Genomic DNA, 10,265 nt, shown 5'->3' on the forward strand with positions numbered 1-10,265 from the left:
CAGAAACAAAACCTTAATGATGAACTTACTTCTTTTAAACATTATTGTTCTGTAAAACCATTACCTGTGGTCTTAGAGACAATTACTATAAAGTAGGCCTCTTATATATGATGGCTAAGATCAACTGGGTTTTCTAATTTTCTGGTGCCATACTTTGAATCAAAATATTTTGTGTGTTAAAACCTTTGTCCTCAGCCAGGCGGTGGTGGTGCACGCCTTTAATCCCAACACTCAGGAGGCAGAGGCAGGCAGATCTCTGTGAGTTCGAGGCCGGGCTGGACCGATAGCCTCCAAAACAATACAGAGAAACCCTGTCTCGTAAAAACCAAAAAAAAAAAAATCTTTGTCCTCAGATTGTTACTATTGTGAAGGAGTAGAGGTAAGCACTGATGGAAGATATTTTGTGTACTGGGGATATAGGACAGTGGGACCTCAACAACCCTTCAACTTTTTCACATGCTGGCCCATTGGGTGAATGGCTTTGGTCTCCCACTGCTTCTGTCATGATGGGCTGAGATTTTTCAAGCCCAGAATCACAGGGCCCAATTCAGAATCACAGGGCCAATTCATGCTGTGCTAAAATCTCTAAAACTGTGAGAAGAAACAAATCATTCCTTTGTATAAGGTGATTGCTGCAGGTATTTTAGTGCAAAGGTAGGAAACTGACTGACACACTTGCTATGCAGAGATTGAGTATGGTAGGGCATGCAGGTCTAATTGCATGGGATTCAGTAAACCTCTTGAGAGAACCTCTGTCCTGGCTGCCATTTCTCTCCTAACCTTTTGGAGCCTTATGATTAATAGAACCCATCTCAAGATTGAAATAGTCCTAAGTAAATTCAGTGAGCAATAAAAGACACCAATCTTCATAGCTCTTTCTCATAACAAAACTTAATAGAAAATGACTGAGTGCCTTGAATTGTTGACCCAAGCTCTACATCTGGGCCTAGTAATCATAGGGAATTGCTGAGGCCCTTAACCCAGCCATTTGATAATATGGACATACTTTGTCATTACTGTCAGTGCATATAAATTTTAAATAAATATCACAATAAAGAAGCAATGGCATAAGAGGAAGGCATTGTGACATAATCAAGAATCAGAGCCTAATCCTTAAGATATATAGCTACTGCATCAGAGTCATGGCATAAAAGCATAGTCCTTGCCACCATCCACAGCAACATTTGGTGGCTTATCACCCTTATTTCTCATTGGTTCTAGTTAGTTATCACTTGGTGCCATCCTTTGGTGATCTCCTTTTCATCAGTCAGAGTTGTTTGGATATGATGTACTTTTTTATATATTGAGAATCTTCTGTTCTAAATTATCAGTTGCTGGTGGAAGTTAGTAGCACTGAGTTCCCAGGTACAGCTTCTAATTCCTGCTTAAGGTGAACTCTACTCAACACTGAATTACATGCACATTTATCCAGGAGAAAGACATTGACTTGGTTAAAAACATAACCTATAATCTCAGTATGACTGGATAGTGTAGAAAAAAGCCTTCCTGCCAGCTGCCTGGGCCCTGACACATTGTCTGAACCCCCAAATAACTCACCGGACTCTGTATTAATTATGAAGCTATTAGCCATTTGCTTGGTTTCTTACTGGCAATTTCTGAATTAAGTATTTACTCCATAATTGTTAATCTAACTATTTCTCTTATTGGAGAAAGAGTCCAGACCTCTTACTTCTATGGCTGGTATATGATGACTCCCTGTGTTTCGGGTTCCCAGAATCCTCCTCTACTCCTAGTCCCACCTATCTTTCTTCCCTATTGGCCAACAGTGCTTTATTGACATATACACAGGACTTCCCCATCATGATAGGACCATTTAATTATTTATTTGGGGCAATTCATACTCAAATCAATAAGGAGGTTTTTATTCATGTGACTGATACCCAGTTATCTAACCCTTTCCATAAAATAGGTAATCCCACCATTAAGCTAGTTATTATGTGAAATGTAGAGGACAAAATGTGGATTTTAGAATTGAAATATCTAGCTCTATTGCTTACTAGTTTTATGAATCTTTCTTTTCTCTCATTTGAAAATCATGTAAAGAAGTAACAGTTTCAATATCATAGGTTTGTGTCAAGACATAGGAAAGCTATGGAAAAACACTTAGAACTATGCATAAAACATAAAACCTCCCCCAACAACTGCTAACATTATTATATATGTGCATCTCTTATAATTATGAAAATGTATCATCACACTCTAGAACCACCTTGATAGAGTAACTTACCCCTAAATCTGTCAGCAGCATCAATGCATAGCCCAGTCAAAAATGTCCTATTTTTAACTAAGAAATCCTTTTCCACAGGCTAAAAGAGGAAAGTAACTGGTAGCCTGGGTCACCAAGGATCTGAAGAAGCTCACACTGTGTTGGCCCTCAGGAGGCAGACGAAGGTGTTTTTCAAGCGGCCCTGTGCCCAGCATCTGTTAATTGTGAGAGAAGCAGGAATATGAAATACATAGTTCACTGCTGACTGCAGCCAAGAGTCCCCAGAGAAGTTTTAAAAACCTATTTTCCTTGGAGTCAGTCCTTTTAAACCTGATTTCATTTTTCCAGCTGCATCTAAGTGGGTGTGTTTATCTTGCAATGGTTCCCCCTTCTCGTTGGAGTAGTAGTCAGGGCTGTGTTCACATTCTTCACCCTGTCTCACACAGAGGTGTTTGGGGAAAATTGTTTTTCTTTTACTCTTTACCAGACTTTCTTTTTACAACAGTGATTTTTTTTCCTTCCCAGGACCTTCTGTGAGATGACAAATTGAGTTAAATTTTAAGAGCTACAGTGCTGTGCTTACTAAGGAGTAAGGAGACAAATTCTCACCAGTCTTTATTTAATTTACAGCAAACTTAAACAAGGAACTTCACCAAGACCCTTGTCACTGGTGTGTGTGTGTGTGTGTGTGTGTGTGTGTGTGTGTGTGTGTGTTTCCTATAATATCACACTAGCAAAATCTTTTCAACTTGGAAGTTAGTACATACACTGAATACAAAAATCAACAGTTATTTTCATGCATTTGGAGTCTGTGATCTTTCTTTGGCAATGAGGACTTATAAAGTTCATGAAAATTGAGCAAACATTGGGATAATGTAAATGGAAATTCCTTAAGGGAAAGCATTTCATAGTGATCCCCCTTTCCTTTAAAAAGCAAAACAGGAAAACTAATGTTTTAAGCCACTCCACTTTGTCAAATCTTTGTCAAAAGGCCAATTTTGTGTAAATTGTTGTTAATATGAGCTTTTATCTTGCAAAACTCCCAAGGTTTCTTTGGTCCATTATCTCCAAGTGAGTAATAAGTCACATGTCCTTTAAACTACACATCTGTTTTTAGGGAATATGTCTGTAACTCCAGGGATTTTATTGCCTCATATTTTAAACAGTTTTGAAATCTTTTGTATGACATAGCATTTATTTGTTAATTTCTCAAGTATTCCTTGGCCATTTATTACAGTTTCCTTGTTAGTGTCCAGGTTGGAGTAAGAGGTACACAAGTCTCTGACCTTCAAATGCTTTATAAACTGGAATGAACCAGCTACTTCCCACGGCATGGTTTGCTGGGAGCTTTAATCACTTCTGTTAACAAGATTAGAACTGGTGATGGTTAAAGTAACACACTCACTTATTCTATTCTGGATATAGATCTGTGGTGCATCTGTTGGTTTGAAAATAGCATTCAACCTAAGTTTTTTGGAAAAGTACTACAGAAATTAATCCATTGAGAAGGATCTCTGAGGAGATACACAATAGTGGGATGACCATTCATAGATTAAGGTCTAAAGTTTGTTTTCAATCTGTCTCTCTTTAACCCTTTATTTAAGTGTTCAGGGGAAGAAACCTTCTCTTGGTCCCTAAGAAATATTCCAGAAGATCCAATAAGTCTGTTACATAACTCTTAGCAGTCTTACTGACATGTTAATTCATGGTAGAATCTCAAATCTGTAGTCAAACTATTTGAGTGTAAGAATTTACGCTTGAACTTGAAATCATGTTTAATATTTATTTCTCAAACTCAGACTAGATTTAGTGTGAATCAAGCTACAGGCAGCATTTTTCTACTCACTCTTCGCTTTCGTATAAAGCCCTAAAGTCTCTTCTAGGTGTGTGTGTGTGTGTGTGTGTGTGTGTGATGGGACAGGACAAAGAGCACATCCAGTTTGTTTGACCACACCTCACTCTCTATATTACTTACCTTTCTTGTTGCCGGGACAAAAATATTTGACCAATGCAATTTAAGAAAAGCAGGATTTACAACCCATGATGGCAGGAAATGCATGGCAGAGAGACTGAAACGTTGTTGATCACATTGCATCCCCCAATCAGGAAGCAAAGTGCAAAGAGAAGAATACTAGCACTCTGTTCACATTCTCCTTTTCATCCTTTATATGAGCCTGCATCACTAGCCCATGACAAGGTGCCAATCACATTAAGTGTAGAACTTCACTATTCAGATAAACCTTTCTGCAAACATCTTCATGGGTACTTTCTTAAGTGTTTTTCTACTCAGGTAGATAGTGAATTTAACCGTCTCTGGGCCACATAGAGTAAAAGGGATGCTGTTGAGTCCACTGTGGCTTCCTAAAATGAAATGCCTTAATATTCTATGGCTCAGACTTACCAGTATGCAGGACTTCTCCTTCCTGCTCTCTCCTTGATTCCCTTAATTTCAGGTTCAATGACTATCCCAGAATGACTCCCTCAGGAATGTAGCCCACCTCTGATTTCAAGTAATTAAGACTCACTTTGGCATGTCTTCCTTTTATACTCTCAAGGGTGAAACAGCTGGAAAAATAGAACTGTTGTGGATTCATCGCCAAATATGTGAATCTGGGTGCCTTTCAGTTCTTAAGTTAGAAAACAATTGAGGGCTAGTCTGTAATTCTGTTTCTCACCAGAATGCTCAAATATGCCTGAGCCTCTGCAAGTTTACTGAGCACATTCTTCCACTTTCGAAGTACTCCATTTGAAACCTCCATACTCACTTATTAACTAGTGGCTAAAGAGTAGCAAAGTACCCTGCTGCTTCAAAGGGTAAGCACTCACAATGCACTCAGAATTATCTCTGAAGAATTCTTTCCCCTCACAGCTACAGCCTGTCATCGAAAGGAGTCCAAATATGGGTCTCCTCAAACCTTTCTCTCTCCTATTGAGGTAACTCCATACTATGCCATAGGGCAAACACTGACAGAAAGTTCAAGTCTAAGATCCTAATTGTGGAGCTATCAAAGTTTATCAAGCTCCTGGTTTACCTCTTGGTTACCTTGTGAGCACTGAGTAGTGTGTCCTTGAATATGTGTAAAGAAGAGTAATACAAATGGCATTCATATGATCATTAAATAAAAGGGTTACACCAATCACAATTACAGTAAATTTTGAAATGATCAATGCCTCATAGGATAGTTTAGAGAAGATAGAGGCTAAAAAAATGGCATTCATTGACTACTTGCTGTGTGTTATGGCAGTGAGTATTAGAAACTAGTTTTTCAACACCTTCCAAAGCATGACAATAAAAATTGGGACTTGATCATAGCATCCCACAGAAAAGAATAAATGGAGTCCATTGCATTTTTAACCTACAAATGTTTCATTCGGAATGGAACACAGAGTGGAAAACTAGAGCCTGTGAACCAAATCTGTCCCATTGCAGATATTTTTAAATAAAGCTTTATTAGAAGGCATATACAACATTTGCTTATGCACCATCTATGAATTTTACTGTCTCATGCTTAAGTGGCAGGGAGTAATTATAACAGAAGTTATAGTCTATAAAGCCTAAATATTTACTAGCATTATAGAGAAAATATCTGTGACCTTTCATCTAGAAAGGCATATTGGTATGTTATTATAGTCAATATGCAGAAAGCACAGCTCTGGGACTGGTCCTTCTATCAAATGTCAACACAGAGAAAACAGTCATTTTAGCAACAGCTTCTTACTGACAAAAAGGTCTTACTGTTGCTTCTGCCTTGGGGTTTGTTTCCTTTGCTTTCTTTTGTGTTACATTTTTTTTCTTAATTACCGTAGCTTGAAACTATGTTTTCTTTTCTTTTTTTTTTGAAACAATAGATGTGTTTTCTTCTTAGTCATTTCTTTAAGGCATATGGCTTGAATATGGGTCATAAGGTAGATACTAACCTACCTACCGAGATTTAATAACATGGAAGAGGTTAGTACTTGAAGTCTACAATGAGACAGGCCAGTATTCTGGTAGTTTGGGCCTCATAGTCATAGCAAGGTCAGAGTAAATCATAGGAGTGGGATAGTAGAGGTCACACTACTGTTCTGTGATGCTGCTGAGTGTGTAACAGTATAGGCCTACCTGAAGAAAAAACACTGAAGATGAGGTTTAATGATTTTTACAGATGAGGCAGTCACTGAGGAATTAGTAGTCCCTAATTTCAGGTAGAGAGAACAAACAGACACAGAAACCTAGAGAAAGGCCTCCCATGGTGGAATTTAAGATCTAGAACCAGCTGCACATACTTGCAACAGTGCATCTTTAATTGTATTTGTAAGCCTAGCCTTTAGTTGAGCCTCCAAATGATGCTGTAACAATAAGCGACACGCTAACTGAAAGTAAAACTAAGTATTTATTGTAGAAATTACTCACAAGATACCAAACAAGTAACCCAGATGAGCCAAGTAGTTTTCCCGCTGCCGAACCGGAAGCCGAACACCGGGAAAAGAGACTAAGATTTCCTGTGTCCTGTCTTTTATGCCTTCCCCCCGTAACGCCCCCTAGCCATGCCCAAAAGTGGGCCTGGCTAGTGACATAGTTCACCGCCTATGTAAGTATACATGTTTGCGTCCTTCCGTATATGTCTTTAGTCATGCTTAAAGTGGGTGTCGTTAGCGGTGTGGTAAACTGCCCTTTTATTACCTCATCTGTATGCACCTCTAGTAAGTCACATGGTTAATGGCGGCATACAGGCTTCCTCCTACATTTAGTGGCTGAGTCCTCTCTCCAGCCCTGCAAAAATGCTTCAGTCCTTGCTTTCTCTCATTCTCTCTCTCTCTCTCTCTCTCTCTCTCTCTCTCTCTCTCTCTCTCTCTCTCTCTCTCTCTCTCTCTTTCTCTCTTTTTCTCTCTCCCCCTTCTCTCTCTCCCTCCCTCCACCTCTGTGTGTGTGTGTGTGTGTGTGTGTGAGAGAGAGAGAAAGAGAGACAGAGAGACACACACACACAGAGTCTGATGGCATATGCGTGTTTAAGGATGTAAATGTATGCATGTGGGTTCTAGTACACAGGTATACAAGTATGAAGTCCAGAGGGTGGTGTCAGCTGTCTTTTTCATTCACTCTTTTCCCTATTTTTGATAGATGCTCTCACTGACTCTAAAACTCACTTATTCAGGTAGAATGTCTTACCAGTGAACTCTATAATCTCATCTGTCTCACTGTTATCCTTCATAGATATACCTCTGTGCCTGGATATTTTATATGGGTATTGAGGATCTGAACGTAGGTCTTCAGGCTGAGGACACAAGCTTCTTACTGACTGAGCCTTCACCATACATTTTAAAATAAGATATAGTTCACAAAATATTATAATATGCATATTCCACCTTGAAACATGTCAAAGGGGCCCTTTGTAGCTTAACTTTGTAGTTTACTATGGCCAAAGGGTTATATGAACAGTCTGCACAGTCTGCAACCCTCATGACTCATCAGAAAAGGGGGCCTTATAAGCTGTGTTGGTCTGAACAGTTCACAGACTCAATGAAGAGTATTATTCTGAATTTTATAATAATCTCATCATTTTCAATTCTGGGGTTGTGGCAGGGGAATATTGGTATATTTAGTTGAAGGGCACTCCAGAACTAGGAAAACCTTTTAAAACTGTAGCACCTTAGAAGGGTAATTGTGTGTTTTGTCAATCTTACATGTAGTCCTCCATACTTAGTCTTCTTATTGATAAAAAGGAACATATTTATTATCAATTCTGTTTGTCATATGGAAGAATATTGTCTTAGTAACTGTTTCAATCACCCACTCAGGGAGATATCATTACTCAAAATTCAGAGTCAAGGAGGAAGCCAATGAAAGTTTATGCAATTAAGTCATAACATTCAGGATCCAAAATCATAATTCCACATATTCAGTGAGACATAGGGGGTTATGGAATTAACTGGTAAGCAATTCTACCTGAATAAGTGACCTTTAGAGTCAATGAGAGCATCTGTCTCAAAAATAGGTGGAATATGCAGCAATGGATCCAAGAAGAGTTCAAGCACAGGAAACACACTTCCTGGGACAGAGGAATTCACTTTACATTCAAGGGAAGTCAAGCAACATTTCTAAACTCTAGACCAACACTTGAAAGAAATAGGCGGTAGTGAGCACATATAATATATATTGTAGCTCATGATCGTGTCTGTCACCTTGAGGGAAACAATATAAATGAAGCAATGGCTATAATTCAATTTTAGTTTTGCTCACAGTTTCAGAGACATTTAGTCCAGGTCTTACTGGCTTCATCATTCTTGATCAATGTAAACTTGAACATTGCTATAGAAGAGAGAAGTAACCCTTCAAAGATAGTTTTGGTGAACTATATCATTGCTCCATGTCTCCACTTCCATTGTGCAGTAACACCCTCAGAGACACAGTTGCACTGACCTGCATCATCTAAGCATGTCTCATCCCCATGCATCAATAGCTTAAACTGTAAATCCATTAGGGAGTACCACCTTTCAAGGGTTGCAATACCTGCTTGAGACTAATCTTCAACTTGTGGGTGTTTTGTGGGTCATTTCTTTCCTAAACCATAACATTATAATCATAAATTTGAAAAATATGGTTTCTTTTTATAATTTAGCCCCCTCTAAGCATCCTAGCATACTGAGTATAAAGCATTGTCTCAAAAACCCACTTGATCATCGAACACCAGTAAAATACCAGGCATTGCCATTACCCTCTAAATACATTGACAGGAAAAGCTGTTAAAAGCCTAATCCAAGGCAGAGCATTAGAGAGAGCCTGCAAAGAGCATCAGTGAAGGATGTAACATATTTTCTTTTATGTTGACACTTTCAGCTATAGTTTGAGTATGGTTTTATCCCTGAGGTTATGTGGGAATTTAATCTCCAAAGTTACATGTTAAAGGTATTAAGAGGGTGCCAAGTAAATCGGATTACAGTATCCAGAGAGAGGTGTGATTGTTAAGCAGCAATTAGATATGGTCAGTAGAGTAGGATTCCTATGACTGAATTATAGTAGATTTTTAAAGAGTATAAAAAAGAGACTTCACAGCCTCATATAACTGATATGTTTGTGACTTTCTTCTTTCTATGAAAAAGATCATAACTGGACCCAAGAAAGTGACAAGTGAACAGTTAGTGGTTATGTGATGTGAACCATACTCACTGTGGTATAAAGGATGTTGGCATTGCAACCAGAAGAGGAAAACAGTGCTCTGGAGATGTCATGATCAAGGAAACAAACTTAGGTTTGAATTTAAAATATAAATAGGTTATCTCTTGGTGTTTTGTTGCTGTACAGCAAAGTGGATGTTCAAGCCAGCATGCTCTATTTGTTTCATTTATGAAAGTGTGATTGTTAGAGGAGACAACATTTAGATATTATTATACATTCACCATCTCAGAACTCATCAGAGCATGATTAAAAACAATAGAAGATAAAAAAATTTGCTTTATCCTTTGGACAATAATGAGCATAAAGCTTGAGTTTTCATATTAGGTTTCCAGCCATGCAACTGAGATAATCAACAACTTTGGTAATGAACTTGCAAGGCATCTATCACCTTAACAAAGGGCTACATAAGTAAAAGTGAGCTGAACACATTAGGAACAATTAAAAGGACCTCCTAATAGGATACAAAGGAATAAAGAAAGCTTCTATTGATAGAGGAAATTTGTAGGAACAGGTTTCCATCACTTACAAGTCAAGAAGTCACAACAGGACTAAAGGGAAAACTAGGAAATAAAAATTAACTAGAGTTAAGGAAATAGGGTAATAACCAGAAAATTATTTTAATGTTCCTTATGAGTAAAACTGAAGACATTATATTAGAGTCTTATGTTTTTTTTTCAAAATAGTGATCCTACTAGCATGCCAGGCCAGCACGGATGTATAGAGCTGATTGCATGTATAAAGGCACCTTTGACCTCCATTCTGTGAATCTGGTGTCCCAAGGATGGAGGCCATATCAAATGATTGCTCTCAGATTCACATGAATTGTACAGGAAGAAATTTTTCTTGGCATCATCTGATATTTTCTCACTTTCTGGCAGATTT

This window comes from Mesocricetus auratus, unplaced genomic scaffold, assembly GCF_017639785.1.
Source record: "Mesocricetus auratus isolate SY011 unplaced genomic scaffold, BCM_Maur_2.0 Super-Scaffold_15014, whole genome shotgun sequence".
In the NCBI taxonomy this organism is placed as follows: Eukaryota; Metazoa; Chordata; class Mammalia; order Rodentia; family Cricetidae; genus Mesocricetus; species Mesocricetus auratus.